Below are 22,237 nucleotides of genomic sequence, written 5' to 3'. Positions count from 1 at the left end.
AAGATGACCTAAACTAGACAAGTGTTTGTACAAAATCGTCACTTAAAGTAGATTTTTAATGCACTTGCGAAACTGTGATATCAGTTCTTGCCATAATAACGTAAAAATGGATCGGTGGCTAAACCAAAGAGGAGTCAAAAGAAAAGATCCAGCGTCAACTGAAAGCAGTTAAAATCCACAGATCTATTAGTTTTGTAATGTACTAGTTTTTGTTTCATGTGTAAAATCCCTGTCATTTCAGTGATTTTGGAAAGGGGAAATTTTTTTTCAGCATTTTATTGTTACCATAGTTACAACCATAGACTTCATATACCCATCACCTCAGTTTTAAACTAATGGCTCTTTGGAATGACATTAAGTGGGACCTATGCTGTTACAGTATGTTTAATTGCAGGTTTTTTTCAAACGTGCAGTTTGTTGTTCATACTGTTGCAACTCTTTTCACATTTACTTTTTCAAATGAAATAAAATTCATATAATAATTTCTGAACATAGCATTGCATTTGTGTTTAAAAAATTAGTTTTTGACTTGAAACAGTTGCATACCGGAATAAACTTAAATTTAGCTTATCCTTCCTTTTTTGGGGGCGTGTTAGAGTGGGATTCTGTTAAGTGGTCCTCAGAAAAAAATTGGAAGATAAAGTGGTCCTTGGGCTGAAAAAGTTTGAGAAACTCTGATTTAGGGGGACATTTTGCAAATATTAGAGGTAATATATAGTCCTATTAAATTAATAAAATATGTATTTATATTATAGGTTCTAAAACAAGATGAGGGACGCATGATGTTTTAGTAAGAGATTAGTTTATAGTTAGTTATTAGTTATAGTTTATTACTTCTTAACAAACATTAATATATCATCATCATTCAAAGAATTCAACAATATTTTCATAACAATATTTAACAGTATTTAATCTGTATTTAAATACATTTTACAACATATGACTCTCTTAACCCAATGCAAGGTTCCTAAATTGGTGCTCATGGCTAAAGGAACCTATAGTAATGTCAAGTAGTTGGGTAGTGCAACACTTATCTAAATATGACAAAACAAATAACTGATTTTATACAGATTCAATGTTAGTGTCTCCCATCTCCCATGACATACAGCGATGATCGGGCAAACAGAAATTTCGAGCCCTGCGATAAGTTATTAACATAATTTACAAGTTCCTGTTATTTAAAAGTGCTCACTTTGGTTGTCTTCGTTGGAAATTGTAGTTGTACAGGCTGCATCTCTGTCACTGTTGGCATCCTCTCTTATTGGGGTGTGAGAGGCGGGTGGAGCAGGTGAGGGTGCTTGGCCATTGTTAGCTGAGCTGCTGGCTAACAGCAGCACCAATGTGGCATTACTATCGTTAGCTGAACTGCTAGCTAAAAACAGGGATGTAGCATTGCGAGGTTGTTTGTAAATCTAAATAAATTTGTTTCAGAAGTTCATCTTTCCTATTAATTTAATTAATTATGATGGCAGGCAGTGAACCAGTGATTGACAGTTCTCTAAATCAAATTGCGTTGAACATTATCAGACTGACGGCAACCTAGCCCAATGGCATTTAGGCAAATCATATTTCAAAGGAATCCGGTGCCTTGGTCCTCCTTACCGCACATATAACTGATTATGCTTAGTGTTTTAGGGAATATTTGTGTTTATTCACATCATACGCAGGCATGGATTAACGCACGGGCCTACTGGGCACTTGCCCAAATTTACTGTGTCTATTCTTTTCAAGTAAATATTTTAATTTTATTTTCAGTAAAATTTTGTTAAATATTGAGGAATAATGTGAATTTTTTGCAGTTGCAAAGTATTAACTAGTAAATAAATCAAATAAATAATTTTAATGTATTGCTGCGCTGTTGAAAGGGACATCTAGAGGCGAGTGAAAAGCATTGCGTAATATAAAAGTCACGTGTAGAAGATGGTTACTCAAAAACCAAAGCAAAAAATATAGCTGCAAGCAGCGATACGGGGTCAAGCACCTTCAGCGCAATGAGCACCCAAAGCACAGCAAAAACCGCACGACGCAGCAAATGCGCAAAGCGCAGAAAGCGTGCAATACAGAGCCTGAACCCGAAGCAAAGCAAATGCAGAGCAGAACCACTGCAGTGCGGAGCAACAACAGTAAAGATGGCAAAAATATAATATCAGACAAAGTATTCAGAAGTTATAAGCAGTTCCATAAGAACTATTATAGTTTATAACCCCTAGGTGGCGCTGTACTCTGACTTCCCAGGTACCTTCAGGACATCATGTCGAAGCTCCTTACTAATTTTTGCGCGGATATGTCCAATAGTTCAGAAAATATAACAAATTATGTGAAATTTCAAAATGGCGGACAGGCGGTTCGGTCAAACCCGGCATAATTCACATCGACAGATGCGGCATGAGGTAAGCTATCCATAGACATCAAGATCATAATTTTCTGACAAACAGTTCAGAAGTTATGGGCAAAAATAGCCTATTTTCATATCTCATGACCCATAGGTGGCGCTGTCACCAAATTTGGCATGAACCCAAAGTTCATGGTCCACATGAAGTGTAACAAATTTCATTTCAATTGATCAAAGAATGACCGAGCTACAGCTTCAGAACCATTTTTGCGTCAACCTCGTTAAGTTTGCGCATTTATTACTTTTGAACAAAGATAAATATCAAAATTCTGTTCGGTCATTTCTGTGCGGCTCACTCCAAAGATCACCTGTGCCAAATTTCATAACAATTGAACCAAATTTGAAGGAGGAGTAGCGAATAAACAAAATACTGTACATTTCAAAATGGCCGCTACTGTAATGGGTGGAGTTTTACTGTAAGGTATTAAAAACAACAAGCATGAGGAGAGCAATCACGTGTACTAAGTATAATTTTCATAGATCAAGCGGATCAGCAGTTATAACCATTTGAACATTGAATTTTTGCACTGCTGGTGGCGCTATAGAGTTAGTACTAGAGACCCCATTTTTGGTCAGATGACTTTTTAAGACCACCACTACAACTGTGCCAAATTTCATCATTTTCCTATGTACGGTTCATAGGGCTGCCATAGACGCCTATGGCTAAGAAGAAGAAGAAACAGCAGAATAATAATAATACTGACAATTCCAATAGGTGTCTCAGCACCTTCGGTGCTTGACCCCTAATAATACTAACAATTCCAATAGGTGTCACAGCACCTTCGGTGCTTGACCCCTAAATATAGCTGCAAGCAGCAACACGGGGTCAAGCACCTTCGGCGCAATGCAAACACAGCACAGCAAGCACACAAAGCACAGCAAGCTCACAATGCACAGCAAGCACACAAAGCACAGCAAGCTCACAAAGCACAGAAAGCACACAAAGCACAGCAAGCACACAAAGCACAGCAAGCACACAAAGAACATCAAACACCCAAAGCACAGCAAGAAACATACAACGTTTCAATCACCCAGGGCGCATTGAGCACCCAAGGTGCATCAAGAACACAAGGCACTGCAAAGAACCCAAAGCGTAGCAATCACAGAGCAGAACCACCGCAGTGCCAAGAAGCAACCGAAAACATGGCAAAAACTGAACATATGTGAACTACAGACAGGTCGAGAAGAATAGGTGAGAAAGAACAAAATGTAATAGAAGCAACGAACACTTGCCTCAGGTGGGATTAGAACCTAAGAACTCAGAATCTCATTGCGTGTGCCTTACCCGCCACACCAATCAGTTAACACAGTTCAAAGAACAGCAGAAAAGAAATTACAGAGATGCAAGGATTGACATATCGTCCCCTTGGAATTATAAGGTTCTATCTAACATTTTTGTCAAAATTGAGTTATTCACATATTCTTACTCTGTGACAACTTATTTACATTATGTGATGTTTTATTTTAAGTTTTGTACATTTTGGAACTTTTTATTAAAAAAACAAAAAGGTTCTATCTACAAAATCGGACTCTAAGTTGGCTCTATAAGGTTCTATCTGCGTGAGCTAATCAGCACTTCGAATGCACAGAAGGGGACCAATCAGGATCAACTTTATGGGGTGGTTTCTCAGACAGGGATTAGCTTAAGCCAGAACTAGAACTTAGTTTCATTAGAAAATATTTAACAAACATGCCTTACTAAAAGTATTACGTTTGTGCATTTTGAGGCTAAACAAAGAGCACTGATGTAATTTAAGATATGTCAGTGCAAGTTGTTTTCAGTTTTGACAGCTCTTACATTTATTTTATTCTAGGACTAGTCTAATCCCTGTCTGTGAAACTGTCCCTATATGTGGTGTTGCCGGCTTTGTCCTTGACGACAGGAAAAATCACAGACACACAATATCTGTGAGGATTAAGAAACCTTAAGATCGACAGCCGAATTTTAGGGAAGTTCACCCTACTGTAAAATCCAGCTTAAGCTGGTGAGATGGTTTTAGCTGGTCTAGCTGTGTTTTGGTCACTTTTTAAGCTGGTCTAGCTGTGTTTTGGTCACTTTTTAAGCTGGTCTAGTTGTGTTTTGGTCACTTTTTAAGCTGGTCTAGCTGTGTTTTGGTCGCTTTTTAAGCTGGTCTAGCTGTGTTTTGGTCCCTTTTAAGCTGGTCTAGCTGTGTTTTGGTCACTTTTTAAGTTGGTCTAGCTGGACTTATCTGGTCATGCTGGAAGACCAGCTGACCCACCAGCTTGACCAGCTTTGCCAGGCTGGTTGGACCAGCTTACACCAGCTGCTGCCACCTTGGACCAGCTGGGGCCAGCTGCCAGCTTGTGCTGGTCTTTGGATTTTTCAGTAGGGGCAGTCTTTTTTTAGGTCTTGCTGAGGAGATTGTTTTCATAGTTAGACACCACACTAGCCAGCAGTGCTAGCTGCTTAGTTCCTGATATTAAGAGGCAAGCACTAAGATAAAAAATACAGAAAAAAACAAACTAACCTATCCTACCCAAAAAAAGTGTGTTTACAGTAAGTTATGATTGTCAAAATGTAAACATGTGAAAGATTGTTAAAGCAGTTACCTTAGTATTAAAATGATTTCAGAATGATTGTAGCCTGTAGCTGCTCAATCCTGCTGAAAAATCCAGCAAAGACCGGCGTGGGCTGGTGGCTGGTTTTGGCTGGTTTAAGGTGGCAGTAGCTAAGTCCAGCTAGACCAGCTTATAAAGTGACCAAAACACAGCTAGACCAGCTTGCTACACCAGCAATACCAGTTAAAACCAAGCTGGGAGACCTGATAAAACCAAGTTTTGAGACCAGCTCACCAGCGTATGCTGGTCTCAGCTGGATTTTTCAGTAGGGAAAGGTATATCATGCTTAAACAAAATTGTCTATTTTGTAATGAACCCAACATATACAGGAGGATGGTAGAGAAACTGAGGCAGAAGAGGGAATAAGCAATGTTGTAAAAGAGCAATGTAAAATCAGACTTTTAGAGATAAAAGTGCTAAAAATAAAAATATAAAATGTCATAGAAAGGATCAAAATGCTACTTTCTAACACATGTTAAAAAATTGTTACAACATTCATTTTATATTTAATGTTTAAATAATGTTTTGGCAGATAGAACCTTATAATTCTTAGCGAAAAGTGTTGTTTTAGAATTAGAAGGTTCTATCTGCATTTGATCCCTTCCAAATATCCACATTTGGAAATTTGAGAGGATTTTGATATTGTATATTTAGAATGCATTTAGGGTCCCTGTTATTTTCAAGTTTGAAAGAAACTTCTTCCCCATGTAAGTTTTCCTATATGTAATGCAAAAACTTTGAAGCTCAATATCTCAAAACTGCTCAGAACGCAGATAGAACCTTATAATTCCAAGGGGACGATATGCCAATTACCAAAGATGTAGAAATGACACTGCAGAGCAGAAATAACAGAAATACAATGTATATGAGAATCAAAAAGCTCAAGTGAGATTGAAGACAAGAAAAACATTCTGTAGAGCAATGCTATAAAATGTAATATACAGTAATTAACTATGACAAATATACAACATCACACAGTGGCGGTTCTAGACAAATTTCACTACGGGGGCCAAGGAGGGGCCAGTGTTTTACCAGAGGGGCACACAAAAAATGTCAAGAAATTATATTTAAAGATAATAGGGGTGGTTACAGGAATTAGTTTAAGACAGGACTAGGCCTTATAGTTTAATTAGGAAATATAACTAGTTTTAACAATCATGCCTTACTAAATACATTACTTGTGTGCATTTTGAAGCAAAACAAAAGGCACTGGTGTATTTTCAGAAATGGCATTGCTAGTTGTTTTCAGTTTGGACAGCTCTTACATTTATTTTAGTCTAGGACTATTCTAATCCCTTTCCGGGAAACTGCCCCGTAAACTTTATTTTACTTTACAATCATATAAATATGTATTTAATACAAGAGTGAGTGCAGGTGCAAAAGGGGAGCTTGGCTCTTTTCTAAAGCCCCCCAACCGATAATCATGCGAGCCTACTCAATAAACTTTTTGAAATGCAAACTTTTATAAAGACAAACGTTTGTTTTAGTTTACATATAAACACACATTGCTAGACAGTTAGGGACCACAATCTAATCAGTATTTAAAATAATATTTATTTTAAATTGTAAACATTTTTATATGTAACAATTAATTAAATTCCTCCAATTGTATGCACGTATATGTAAGAGCATAATTACAGCGCTTTTTACAATGTGTAAACTTTAAAAATATAGCGAGTTGTTGGTTTTACCAGTTGTTGATGAGTAACAGCTGTGAATGATCACCGCGTTTAAGCAGCTACGTCACAGGAGAAAAAGTGAACAGTGTCCCAATGTCAAGTCAGCTAGAGTCCTTACCAGTGCCCAAACCTGCATACACATTCACAACATCGGGAGATTGGGGACAAATTCGCCGAGCATCACCCGCAGCTGGCTACAGTGATTGGGAGCGTCGCTCTAATTTGCCCGTGTAGACGTTGCGTCGCATTAGTTCCGCTTTTGGCGCTTGCGTGTAAAATCTAAATAAATGTATACTTTTTTATTTGGTCAGCACGGGGTGGCCACAGGGGTGGCCAGGGACATGTCTACAGAGGCAAGGGCCACCCTTGGCCTCCGTGTAGAACCGCCACTGACATCACAGGCACGATCAACTTTACAGAGGTATTTCTCAAAAAAATGCCTAGGTGCCAGAAAAATCTGTTCAGTCATTTCTGTGAGGATTGCTCCAAAGAACCTACGAGCAGAACCTGGCATAAAATAAACAAAATTTGTAAAAGGAGTAGCAAAAAGATAATTTACCTTACAATAACACATTAATAGAATGTTGGAAAATGAAAAATGAGGTATCGTTGCAATCGGCATAAACCAGTGAATTTAATTTCACAAAGAAAATTAATATCAGACAAAGTATTCAGAAGTTATAGGCAGTTCTATAAGAACTGTTATTGTTTATAACCCCTAGGTGGCGCCATACTCTGACTTCCCAGGTAACTTCAGGACATCATGCCGAAGCTCCCTACCTATTTTTTCGCCGATATAGCCAATACTTCAAAAGTTATAGCAATTTATGACTAATTTCAAAATGGCAGACAAGCGGTCCGGTCAATCCCGGCATAATACACATCCACAGATGTGGCATGAGCCAAGGATTCCGTAGACACCACAATCATAGTTTTCTGACAAACAATTCAGTAGTTATGGGCAAAAATAGCCTTTTTTCATATCTCATGACCCATAGGTGGCGCTGTCACCAGATTCAGCATGGTCCCCCAGTTTATGCTTGACATGACGTGTACTAAATTTCATTTCGATTGATAAAATAATGACCGAGATACAGCTTCAAAACCATTTTTGCGTCAACCTCGTTAAGTTTGTGCATTTATTACTTTTAAACAAAGATAAATATCAAAATTCTGTTCGGTCATTTCTATGCGGCTCACTCCAAAGATCACCTGTGCCAAATTTCATAACAATTGCACCAAATTTGAAGGAGGAGTAGCGAAAAAACAAAATACTGTACATTTCAAAATGGCTGCTAATGTAATGGGTGAAGTCTTACTGTAAGGTATTAAAAACAATAAGCATGAGGAAAGCAATCACGTGTGCCAAGTAGAATTTTCATAGATCAAACAGATCTGCAGTTATAACCATTTGAACATTGAATTTTTGCACTGCTGGTGGTGCTATAGAGTTACTGCTAGAGACCCCATTTTTGGCCACCTGACTATTTATGACCACCACTACAACTGTGCCAAATTTCATCATTTTCCTACATACGGTTCATAGGGCTGCCATAGACACCAATGGCTAAGAAGAAGAAAAAAGTACAATTCCAATAGGTGTCTCAGCACCTTCGGTGCTTGACCCCTAATTAGTTTTTTTTCTGAGGAAATCGAGAAAGATACCCCTCAGCTAAGGTAAACTTTTTTTTAAACCAACCTTTTTGTTCTAAGCTAGGGGCTGGACACACCAAAGCTTTTACGCCCACAGCCGGCGCATGTTTTTAATTGATTCCAATGGAAACTCTGCGTTTTTCAAATAAGCAAGCAGCTAGCGGGTTTTTTCCACTCTGAAAACCGGCGCTCGGGGTTTTATTCGCGCTCAGCGCTGAGCGTCGAGAGTTCAAAAATATTCAACTTTTTGATGGAGTATGTTGCACAGTATGTTGACAGATACTGGTGAGAGATAAATAAACCAATTTGTGGTGTGAAAGTACAGAATATTGTGTGCATTCTCTCCCCGCGTATTAGTGGCATTGTTAATCCTGTATGATGGGGCATACAGGCAGAGGCGAACCAACACTTGAACCATGTGCATACAGGTGCAACGCTGTTGCCCAAAAAATTGGTAAAGGGGGCCTTTAAGACATCTGTGCCCAGGGCACATCATCGCCATAATCCATCCCTGATCATACGATTGGATTAGCTACAAGAAAAGTGGAAACACGTCGTATAACTGTGTATACCCTGCACTAAATCATTGTTTTACAAGTGGGTATATGCAAATCCGACTGAAAAAGAATGGGTATACGCCGTATACCTGCATATACCCTGCACTACTGCACTGGCCTCCTCTAGGTGGCACATTCACTTTCTCAATCCACAAAAATGTAATGAGGAAACATCATGATTCAAAGACAGAAAATGGGCAGCAGCAATTGGATATGTTTTTGCAAGCAGATAACTTCGCTATAATAAAAATACACAATTAAAGGTCCCGTTCTTTCCATGTTTTTGAAGTTCTGATTGTGTTTACAGTGCGCAATATAACATGTATTCATGTTCCACGTGTAAAAATACGCTGTATTTTTCACACAATTTACTTATCTGTACACCGCTGTTTTCAGTGTCCTAAAAACGGGCTGATGTGTTCCTTGTTCTATGAAGTCCTTCCTTCAGAAATACGTATCGAGTTTTGATTGTGTAGTTTGTTTAGTGTGTTGTGATTCAACAGCAGCTTAGCTTGTCGTGAGCCTAGCTGGCAACTGACGTATTCCTGTGGGCGGAGATTAGTCAAAAACTGTTCTACTGACATCATTAAAGAAGAAAGTAGAGGGCTGTAGTACAAACCTGACGTTCGCTGTAGGCTTTAAAAGGTGAATTCTGTTAAAAAAATATATTGCCTGGCAGTGAACTTTAAGCTTTATCTTTTATAGGTATTAGCAGCATTACACACTAACTAGGGTTTCAAAAATGGGATCAGAAGGAACGTGGCCTTTAATGTAACATTGTAACATTAATGTATGAGAGCTGTAATGTGAAACAAAATCTTCCAGCAGGAGATGCCTTCATGACTGATGACTTCATGGGTTTGTTGCATGTAGAAACTTACTGTTAGGAGGATCAACATCATTGCTGCGTTTTCTCCTGTGAGCAGGATTGTGAACAACAGACACTGCAGTAAACAAAAAATTTACACTTATATTAAACACTAAGGGGCGGTTTCCCGGACAGGGATTAGCTTAATCCTGGACTAGGGCTTAGTTTAATTAGGAAATATAACTAGTTTTAACAAACATGCCTTACTAAAAACATTACTTGTGTGCATTTTGAGGCAAAACAAAGGGCCCTGATGTATTTTAAGATATGTCAGTGCAAGTTGTTTTCAGTTTGGACAGCTCTTAAAAATGTTTTAGTTTAGGAGTAGTCTAATCCCTGTCCGGGAAACCGCCCCTAAAATTCATAACAGTAAGACATATCAATAGAAATCAACATGTTGTGTGTATCTCACCTCTGCTGTCAGACATGATCCTGTTCTCAGTCTCTGTATTTAATCTTATTGTATCTTGAAGTTGAAGTCTGTCTTTTCAGTGCTCTGTGGGAGATTACAATGATTTTAATCAATAACATGTATACTGATCAATTGTTCATAATAAATGTATTGTCAGTAAGTTTGGATAAAAGCACCTGCTTAAGGTGCTACTGTATGTAAGATTTTGACTGTACTAAATAAGAAAATACTATAATATATTTGTAGATATTTGTGACCCTGGACCACAAAACCAGTCGAACAGGTATATTTGAGGAAAAAGCCAAAAATACATTGCATTGGTCAAAATTACTGATTTTTCTTTTATGTCAAAAATCATTAGGACTCTAGCAAAATAGAAGGAAATAGTAGGACTCTTTTTTATTGATTTCAAGATGTATTTCAGATGGCAGCGTGTCTAGGTTGTGTCATGATCTTTTTTAATCCATGCCCGGATTTTCCAAATGTCGTCAAGTATCAATAGTCAATTTCAGCGTGAAAACAACCAAATAATAAATGAAAGGATTCCAAACAGCATATCATCATATTTTACAGGACTGTTACAAAACAATTTCAAGAAATATCACCATTGAGAAAAAGAAAGCAAAAAATACCGTCTAGGATCAAGGGGAACTCCCAGGATGACACAGGAAAGAAAAAAGAGATCAAAAGTCCACCATCAAACAGACTATTTTCTTAGTCTGGCGTCTTGTCAAAGTAGGCATATATTATATTGAGAGTACGTTGTGAATTGTATTTTTTCTATTAAACATTATGGTTATAAACAAGTGTTTTTGCATGTCTGGCACAAAGCAAGAAGGATTGCATTTTGGCATGTACAGTTCAGGTTCTTTAATTATTTTATAAAGTTTCTGTAACGGAGGCAAACTAGTCAGGACCTTGCAGTAAAAGTAAACCTCACTTGCATCTTCAAGAAGTGCGACAGAGGTTGAGCTCATGGACTTTAGCCTCCTTGTGAGTGTATTTTATTACAACTATGGTAATACAAATGGTGATTCGAAACCTAATGATCTTATCTGGCTGATCACTAACTGCATTTAGTATAATTTAGATAAACACTTATTTGCACAATCAAAGAGCTCAGTTCAAAGATCAATTAAAAAAAGCTGGTACAGGTAAAAGCACACAAAACCACCATTTTGTTGGTGCAGTATTGCTGCCTTATTGAGAAATCATGCTTGGAAATAGCAGATATCGTAGCTTAGTGTTTTGCCACTTCTTAAGTCTTTTATTTAAATGCTTTGTTGAATTTAACACATTTAAGATGTGGATGTTTACATGATTAGTGTTTTCAAAATGGCTAGAAACTGTCATGTAGTCCAAATGAAAGTGAAACTGATTTATGTTACTACAGCACATTAATGTAATTTAGATATTAAATACAGTTATATTTTAAGTAATCTTAATATTATGTGATGTGTCTATTTCCAGGGCAATGTCGGTGACGCAGTCCTGCAGAGTTTAGCTCCAGGTTTAATCAACCTGAACAGGCTGTAATCAAAGTTCAAAGGACAAGTCACCTAAAAACTTCAGGTGAAATGGATGAAGTTTTATCAGGGTTTAAAAAAATCTGCAGGACTGTTGCCTTCCCCAACTACAGACTTAAATTAAAAACAGAAAAAAATTAACAATACCTGTATGTTAAAGTTTCATCATGCGTAGATGATTCTTTCACAAGATCAGGAAGAGATCTAAATGAAGTTGGCACAATACTCCATAAGCTGGCTGAAAATGCGTCAGATTCACAATGATCTTGCTCCACTTCATCTTTGCCTTTTATATCTCACATGTCACAATCGGCCAAGGGCAATGTACAATGTAATTCTGGTGGAGCAAAGTCCATAAAAATTCAAGTAGCCTACTGATGTACAGCCAATGTGTAAGCTAATAAACAATAGCTGAGAAGTTGTTCATAATACTAATGTGTTACATTTTTTTCTATATTTTACTAATTACATTATTTATTAGTGGTCTATATATAATAACACTTATTAATAGATTTTATAAAATGTAAAAAACTGCAAACATCCTGATTCTGCCCTGACAAACCTAGGCTGTCTATTTCTTGCTCATGACAACACATGTAAAAAATGTAAAATCTTAGTTCAACATGATCTTTATTCTTATTTGAAGGGTTTTAATAACATACTTGTTAAAACAAAAGATGTTATAAAAGAGATAAAGAAATTACACAGAAATAAGTAAACGTTTGTCCAAGCAGCTATTTTTTCCTTATAATTTCAATCAAAACTTCCTCATTTAATAAGAGCAACAAGCAGAGTTATTCAACACAATTTGGATACCATATCACAACTTATGCTGCTTGACTTTTTTGTAAAGAAAGGCCTGAAGAGTTTTTTGCTGCTTTGAACTCATCACAACCTCTATCAATGTTGGATACAGCGCAGGACCACAGATGTGCGTTAGGGCGTGTGATGATGATGTGACGAGTGAGTGACTAATTGTCAGGGCCGTGCACAGACCTTTTGAGGGGCATTTCTCGCATTTTTCTTGATAATTCAGGTAAATACACACTAAAAGTGAACTTATGATTTAATACTCATGTAAAACATGCATTTTCATTGTTTATAAACGTTTGACATCGAATGAGTTGTTTAATAGGGAAAAATATTTAGTTAAATGAGTGATACTACGTGGTGTGTGAGTTCAATGAGATCAAATGTGTGTTTCTAGGGTACAACCAAAAAAGGGCAGATAATTGAACAAGTATTAAGTGTGTTAAGTGACAGCTTGAAGTAACATAAAAAGTTTGTATTTAAAGATAAATCTTTTTTTTTTTAATGAGACAAAATATGTACAGCTATTGCATTTTTGGTTAGTAAAACATAAATGATAAAACAGATGGACCAGAAGTGAAAGAGACACGACACATGCTATGTGGAAGAAGTTTATTTACATGTTGATATTTTAGAGGGAAATTAATAAACAGATGCTGAAGAGCGATGCCAAACTCTCCAATATGGGGGACAAATTTACTTTTTATAAAAAAGTGCATATTTATCTTCTTTCGGCATTGATGGTGCTTGGTTTGGCACCCTCTGCGCTGAGGTCCTGGATTGCCTTTTGATCTCTCTGCTGCCCATCTGATTCCTCTCATGTTCTTGTCTGTGGATTGTTTTCTGTGCTGACTGGACTCCCCAAATAGTAAACCATCCCCCTCTCTCTGCCCTCCTGAAGTTGTCATTATTTACAAACTTTTAATGCCATTTATGCCTCCAAACATGTTAATAATGTTAAGTATATAAAAGATGATACGTAAATATTTTTTATGCGTCACCATAGAAATTCAAACATTATATATCAAAAACGCTGTTTATAAAAAAATCACTCCAAAGGGATAGTTAGGACATTTTTAAACATACTGTGAAAAAGTTAAAAACATTAATTCTTCGTCTTTTTCATGTACAAACACTCAACTGACTTTTCCACTGTACTAGTATGTCTCTGTGCTTTATAATTGCAACAACACAAAATGATTGAATATGATGTATCAGGCCACTTCTTTATTTCATCATGGCAGATGTAGTAAATATTTACCATTACTGTATTTAATTATGTTTTATGTGTGCTCCCACAACATTGTTTTCTACCGTCTGGCTATAGAGGGTATGCATTGACGTCACATTTCCACATGAACACGTGAGAGCTCGCCCGGTTGAGTGGCAAAGCATGCAACTAAATGGCTGGTTTTCATAGGGGCTACTATGAAAATTCCAGCAAAACTGACTATTATCAACTTAATTTAAATTTAGTTGGACTGTATAGCAGAGGTAGCAAAAAAGTCAGAGCTCTCTTTCAGAAAGAATTAACTACAATTCCTTATGTAAAACCCTTTTGGAATAAAGTTGTGGAAGGTATACCATGGGAGAAAGTATGGTCTTTGGCTCACAAGTATCTGCTTACCAAAAAAGTAAAAGAAGTAACATTTAAATTAGTTCACAAATGTTACCCATCTAAATCCTTTCTTAGAAGATATAAGCCAGACATTGAAGTTACCTGCTGTTTTTGTCACTCTTCCGAAGAAAATGTTATACATTTATTTTGGCAATGTACATATACTGAGAAATTCTGAACAGAACTCTTATTGTTTATTCAATCTTCTTTTGTTAGTGATTTCTACCTTTGTTTTAAAGATGTCTGTTTTGGATTATTTGATTGCTTGAAAGAAAATACAGGGAAATTTTATATAATTAATGTTTTCTGCTAGCCAAAGTTCACATACATAAGCAAAAAAGCACTGGATCCAAACCTCTGTTTTCTTTATTTAAAGATGATCTGGACAGGTATATGGAGCTCTATTAATCATAAAGCAATGAAAACTATATCTCTCTATTCTTCCTTTGTGTCCTTTTAATTTGTATACTTGCATTATTGTTCTCTATGTATTCCTGGCATTCTCTTTTTTTTCTTTCTTTCTTTTTGTTGTTTAATAACGGTATCATTACTGCTGTAATGTGCTGTTTTGTTAAATAAAAAAAACTTTATAGCAGAGGTGGACAATTCAGATGTTTGTATTGGGAAACATTTTACTTCACTACATTCTAAAGCATATAATCATACTGTGTATTCTTTAATATTGCAGATTAAATTTTATTTCATTACATTAAAATGGTTTATTTATTTATTACAGGGACAATGCATATTATTAGACATTAAAGCCAATATGCCAGAGTTAGCCAAATGGCTATTTTTCACATGTAGTCCCTAGACAGATGGTAATAGTCACCCTAAACAAGAAAATTAATAAAAGTACATATTTAAATAACAATAAAACAACTTCAGCATATTTACTAAAAATACTATTAAACTAAGAATGTTCATTAAAAACACAATCAGCATTTAAACAAACACCAGCCAAATACATTAACACACACACACACACACACACACACACACACACACACACACACACACACACACACACACACACACACACACACACACACACACACACACAAAGCAAGAAACCGTCAGGGGGCAACAAGAAAAGGTCATAAAGTAAGCTAACATTGACAGCTCTGGTTATTAAGTAACCATTTCTTTAACTTGAACTTAAATGTACTGTACGTGTTCAGGTTTCTGATGTTTATAGGAGTAAGGTTCCATTCAGTAGCAGCTCGAAAAGACAAGGCTGTTTGACCAAAAACTTTTTTCGTAACCTCTGTTTGTTGGTTTTCTGTGTTTTTTTTTGTTCTCTCTCTCTCTCTTCCCCGCTGTCTGTCTCCTCAGATACCGGCCATTGGACACCTTTCCTGTCAATCTTAATTATCCTGTGTGACGTCACTCGTCGATCCACCAATCAACACCCAATGCCGCCTATTTAAACCCGCCGCTGTTCCCTGTTGCTGGTTTGGATAATATGTTTGTTGATTAATTTGCTGTGTGGTTTCTCTTTAGTGGTGGGCAGAGCGAGGCTTTGTTAGTGATGGGAGAAACAAAGCTTTTCGAAACTTCGAATCATAGGCTTTATGCCCAGCTGCACTACTTCCTGAACTTCAGCCAGCTCCTTGTTTCCTGTCTGCCATTATTAGACAAACTGATTAATCCAGGTGTGTCTGATTATTGTTGTTGTGACTACTGAGGTCAGGCACACCTGGATTAAACAGTTTGTCCAATAATGGCAGACAGGAAACAAGGGCTGCGTCCGAAACTGCATACTGTATAGTAGGTACTGAATAAGAAGTACCTACTTACTTGCCGTTAAAACAGTAGCTACTGTATAGTATGAATCCTGGTAGTATGAATGAGATTCGGAAGTACTACATCCGCCATGTTGCTACATCACGTGACAAACGTCGTCATCACGTCAAGTCATTTCAGCGTGAAAACAGCCGCATGCCTCTTCTACTTTGTTGGATAACTCCTCTCCCGGGGCATCATGGGATAGTGAAGTGTCCATCGTATGCACACTGCAAAATCTAACTGGAAGTACTAGGTCATCCGGGAACTTTTCGCATACTGTTTTTCGAATACTATGTTTTCGGACATACTATTCGCCTCGCCTACTGCTTTTTGCGTACTACATAGTATGAAGTAGGCAGTTTCGGACGCAGCAAAGGAGCTGGCTGAAGTTCAGGAAGTAGTGCAGCTGGGCATAAAGCCTATTGAACCTTGCTTCGAAAATTGATCCAGTTTTTCGAAGCAGTTCGAAACACCACACACGCTGGTGACACCTGCTGGTCAAAATAATGTAAAAGCAGATATGGCCAAACATTTTACACCTTTTATTTACAAAATAATAGCAAGATTTTTATTAAAATATGTTAAAAAATTATTTAACATAATTAGGACATAATTAAAAGTGTATTATGCGTTTTTTGTTTTTTTAGGGCAAACAAATCATTAGAACTTACTACCCTTTTAATTATGCACATTTTTGTCATTAAATCTGTCTATAAACAAAAAGTAGACAAAATGGTAGTGTTATTAGTCAGAAGGATAAATGTTTTATGAACTTGCATAATAAAACTGACCCGAGTTCACCTAAACATATTAGACACTGGTTATTTGTGATCAACTCCCCCTAGTGGTGAACCATTGGATTTTCGAAAACTTTTCGAAACAGTTATGACGTAATGAAGCCTCGTTTGCTAAAATCATGTGACTTGGGCCAGTTTGAAACACGCTCCGAACCACTGATTCAAAAACAAAAGATTTGTAAATGTTTCGAAGCCTCATGAAGCAGTGCTTCGAAAACGACCATCACAAGGCTTTGTGAAGCACTAAAACAGTTGAATCATTTTAGCCGTATGTTCGAAGCTTCGAAACATCAATCCGAAACCGCCTCCACAGTGACACCTAGCGGTCATTTGATTGTCTTTACATGAAGCAGTCTTGGCAAGATTTTAGACGAGCGCTGACAAATTGTATCCTAAATGTTGTTTGATTGACAGAATGGGAGAGTGGATAGTGTTCTCGACTATCATGCAAGGGTCTTAGGACCGAACTGGGGGAAACGCATAAACTATGTCGTCATAATGACAGTAAATGTTTTCTTTTGTTGATGTTGTTGTTCTTTTAACATCTGTTTGGCAACTACATGAGCTTTTAGGCTCATCATTGTCGATAAATAGACTATTCGGTCCATTTAATTAATTAATTCAATAACAAATAAATAATAAGAGATTAATAAAAAATATTAAGCCAGAATATGCCACATTGTTTATATAAATATCTTTATTTAAATATGTAAATTGTTCTGTGTTGATGGACTCAGCCTACTTCTTTTTTACATATTTGTTTATTTTTTTGGGTCCCCATTAGCTTCCACAATGTGGTTGCTAGTCTTCCTGGGGCCCAAAAAAGTGCTAAAACATATGTACAATTAAAATACACCAAATATATACATAGGTTTAACATAAATATAACATAACCGCATATATACTTTTGTCCACATATACACATTCACACACATACAGCATTTAAAAAATATCAGTACCTATAACAGTCACAAATTAACTGGTATAAGACTATTAATTGTAGTCTGTTTTAGAGTCTTCTTAAAATTACATATGCTGGATATATGCCTTATTCTTAAGTCTAATTTATTCCAAGCAGATGCTGATCTAACTAATACTGTTCTTATCATACAATTGCATGTCATATAATTTCTCCAGCCTTTGAAAAAATTCTCACACAAGGGACACTATTGCTGACATGCAATTTTGTAAGTAGCCTAACTGTTACATGCAAATGAGGAAAAATTACTTCTTCCTGTAATTTAGAGTATTTGCCCAGGTGAAAAAGAAATATATTTAAATAGTATTTTTTGGGACATACTTAATATATTTAAATGCTACTATACTAAATGCATATTAAATGTATTATATTGAACCCACTTCAAATATATTAAATGCATTTCGAGATATATTTAAAGTCAATTTTAATCTATTTGCATTATATTTAATATATTGAAATTGTGTTAAATTGGAACAACTTCAAATATATTTAGTGCAATTTAAGTGTACTTCTTTAAAATTCATTTGGAATGCACTTCCCATACACTTAAAAATACAGTTAAAATACATTTAAAGCTTAATTTAACTGTGCTTTAAGAACACTTTAATAGTACTTCAGCATATTAGAAATATACTAGCATTACATTAATAGAAATGTATTAGCATTACACTATTATTTTATTATAAAGCTGTTTTTAAAATTTAAAATGTTATATTAAAATCATTAAATCTTAAGCCACATACAAAGATTTTGAATACAGAACAATTTAATATACTTCATATTGTGTTGTGTACATAACAAAAATATCTAAAGTAAATTAATCAAGCACAGAGACATACATAATCTATTGACCAAACAGAAACAATATAAAACAAATATCAGAGAAATGCAATTACAGAGCCACTTCTATCAAATTGTACAACATTAACATTACATTTATTAATGAAAAGTACACTATGAATATGCAATCACTAAATAGGCATAAGCAATGATTATATAATAATCATAATGTAATTATCTGCATAAAAAGTTACTGAAAAAAAAAATGTTTAAGTGCAATTTAAAGGCAGAGTGCACAATGTTTGAAAAACATTTTGGAAAAGGAAATAGGGCGACTACCAAAACACACTTGTAGCCAACCAGCAGTAAGGGGCGTGTCTACTAACTGACATCCTTTCCGGGGTTGCGTATGTGTGTGGTGGGTCTATCAAAAGAAGGTCCAGATTCTATTGAGGTAGAGGCATATTTGTTTAGGTAATTTCAAATGTTAACATTGGCTTTCAAAAATTGCGCACTCCGCCTTTAACCAACTTAAGATAAACCTATAAAAAGCTGAACCAAAACACAAAACAGTTTAGATGTCACATGTTTAAGTGGAGGGTCACTTCAGACACCGTAGTAATTGAAGACTGCTTTATCACACGGTCTGTGAAAAGGAAACAGAATATACCAATTAACCAATAATGAATGAACATTTGGCAATCCATGTTTAAAATAAATTGGCATAGATGCATGTATGGAAGTTTTGTTAACTTCTCAGTTTACCTTTTAAAGCTTTGACTGTGTCCTCATCAACCGTGTCAGTTTTATCTGTCACAGCACTCTACAAGTGGGAATGAAGATAGGATTAGAACAGGCTCATAATATAAAGCAACCTGTGTGTATAACAGGATATGTTTTACATTGATAATTGTGTTTTATTTGAACCTGGATCATTTTTCATTGTTTGTCTATTGTGGTCTTGCAAACTTAAGGTTCACATCTGTTTAAGGAGATTTAAAGGAATAGTCTACTCATTTTCAATATTAAACTGTGTTATTACCTTAACTAAGAATTGTTGATACATCCCTCTATCATCTTAGTGCGTGCACGTAAGAGCTGGAGCGCGCTGCGACACTTCGATAGCATTTAACTTAGCTCCATTCATTCAATGGTACCAATCAGAGATAAAGTTAGAAGTGACCAAACACATCAACGTTTTTCCTATTTAAGACGAGTAGTTATACGAGCAAGTTTGGTGGTATAAAATAAAACGTAGCGCTTTTCTAAGCGAATTTAAAAGAAGAACTATATTTTATGGCGTAATAGCACTTTTGGGAGTACTTCGACTCGCCTGAAAAGTCCGCTCCCCTTCTCACTCTCATAATGGGAGAGGGAGGGTGTTACTGCGCCGAATCGAAGTACTCCCAAAAGTGCTATTACGCCATAAAATATAGTTGCTCTTTTAAATCCGCTTAGAAAAGCGCTACTTTTTATTTTGTACCATCAAACTTGCTCGTATAAATACTCGTCTTAAATAGGAAAAACGTTGATGTGTTTGGTCACTTCTAACTTTATCTCTGATTGGTACCATTGAATGAATGGGGCTAAGCTAAATGCTATCGAAGTGTCGCAGCGCGCTCCAGCGCTTACGTGCACGCACTAAGATGATAGAGGGACGTATCAACTCTTCTTAGTTAAGGTAATAACATATTTTAATATTGAAAATGAGTAGACTAATCCTTTAAGGAAATCAGAAATGATGCCAAACAGGGCTCCAGACTGCCATCAAATGGTGGCATTTTGCCACCTATATTTGAGAGTGTGCCACTGAATTTTACATCCAGTCACACATGTGCAACCAGCAAATTTGACCTTTTTTTTGTGATATGACACTGAATTTGAAACAGCACATTGTACTTTCTGAATCTATAATTAAAGTATTTATTAGTGATACAGTGGAAATTAGTAGACATGTGACTATTTGGTTAGCATGTTGATTTACCGTGTGTGCCTCTAGTAAAAAAAGTTAGTCTGGAGCCCTGCCAAATGGTATATGCAAGGATGACTAGGCCAAGTCCCTTACAGCTTTACAATAAAAAAACAGGTTTTTACATGAATAACTCAAAAGGACAGAAATTAGCCACCTGGAATGGATGTGTTGCAAACGTTTTTCTTCTGAATCACTCCACATTTGTCCTGATTCAAAAATGTCAATAGCAGTTGATCTGAAAAACAACAGGCAGGTAAATGATGATTAATAATTTGTTTTCTTTTTAAGAATTAGCTACCCTGAGTACAATATATTTAAGACAATATAATATAATCAAACCCAGCCTCGGCAGTTTTACAATCTCTCATACAAGTATCCCTTCTTACAATGTCATTTTTGTGTCCATATGTAATTAGAAATACATTTAAAAATAAACAAAAAGACAATAAGGTTGTCAAGATTGAACTGCTATACATTAGCCATTGAACATTACTGGAGTTATAATAACCATATGGTCATATCATGGCATTTTCAGGTAAGACAGCTCAAACATTCATTTTAAACTAACGTTAGCATTGCAAGAGAAACATTAGAAAAACTTAAACGTGAACTTAATCTTATTCAAATAGCAACAACAAACTTACCACCAATAATAAGTATTTCTAGCTGTATCTTCATTTGTTCCTGTCTACTTGGCTCTGGTTGGGCATATTTATGTCGCTGTGCTAAAAAAAAGAAAGGTTTAAATGATTTCTGAAATGCTTAAGAGAAATGCTTAGTCACACAATAACGATGTTCCAATTACCACACGTGACACCGACATAACGTTACATAAAGAAGCTGGGTTAAAATAAGGACAACTGTAATGCTTTACTTATTTCAGTGGGGAACCTTCAGGGCCTTCTACGCCTTCAGAGAAGGCCTAAAAAAAATTAATAAAAATATTTTTTATAATAATACTAATAAATAATAAAGTATTCAATAAAAATATGTTTTTACATGTTTAAATTTATATTTAATTTAATTTAATACATGTAATATATTTTCTCTCATCTATGTTCTAACGTTAAGCTTACTGTCAGGTTCATATCCAATCAGAATCGTCTGTCTCTATTAAGGCCCGGTAAGCTGGCTCATTCATTGGTTAGGACTTCAAGAATCCCAAGGAAGGCCAAGCTATGTGTTTGGTGTGGAGAGTGACGGGCAAATCGACCAATCACGCTTTGATTTCTAGTGGGCGGGTAAAAAACAAAACATTGTAAGCCTTCATGAAGTCCTAATCATGCAACAAACTGGATGCGAACCGCCGTAAAACACCAAAGAAGAAGAAGTCCTAATCATAGAACGTCTAATGGCCCGAATCTCTGCGGTGAGAGTGGTTGAGGTAAATGGCAGAAAACGTGATTGACGTTGTGGCTAGTTTGATAGGGCTGAGGTAAAAACGAAATTACTTAAGCGGGTACCCGTGAAGAGCACAGCCGAGAGATGCGCGTGCAGCTGCGCTTCGCATATCAGACGTGAACACGAGAAAAATAATGCGTTTAATTATACTTTCACTTCCTGAAAGTTTCACTTGTTACGTGAGGATAGTAATGACTGACAGGCGACGCCGAATTACATACAATGTAATAACCTAACTAAATCTGAGAGAATGCAAAGGCTCGGGCTAGGGATTTTGCGAGCCCTGGTTATATTATAACAGTTATAAGCCACAAGGAGGTGCACTGAGAATGCAGGGTGCTATATTTCCCCTTATGAAAAAAGATTAACAAGCTATCCTACAGCTAAATATATATTTACAAAAATAAATTAAAGAACATAATTTA

General features: G+C 36.2%; 1 long non-coding RNA gene across 1 annotated transcript; it reads right to left on the bottom strand.

Moving 5' to 3' along the window:
* Positions 1 to 19,041: 19,041 nt before the first annotated feature.
* LOC141350938 (uncharacterized) lies at positions 19,042 to 20,709 on the bottom strand. The gene is made up of 3 exons (XR_012359033.1): positions 20,566 to 20,709; positions 19,205 to 19,262; positions 19,042 to 19,085 (listed from the first exon to the last, which is right to left on the bottom strand). It is a non-coding gene; the product is annotated as an uncharacterized lncRNA (long non-coding RNA).
* Between the last annotated feature and the right edge of the window lie 1,528 nt (positions 20,710 to 22,237).

This window comes from Misgurnus anguillicaudatus, chromosome 19, assembly GCF_027580225.2.
Source record: "Misgurnus anguillicaudatus chromosome 19, ASM2758022v2, whole genome shotgun sequence".
NCBI classification, from domain to species: domain Eukaryota; kingdom Metazoa; phylum Chordata; class Actinopteri; order Cypriniformes; family Cobitidae; genus Misgurnus; species Misgurnus anguillicaudatus.
The sequence above is the reverse complement of the archived record's forward strand: the minus strand, read 5'-3'. Positions and strand labels throughout refer to the sequence as shown.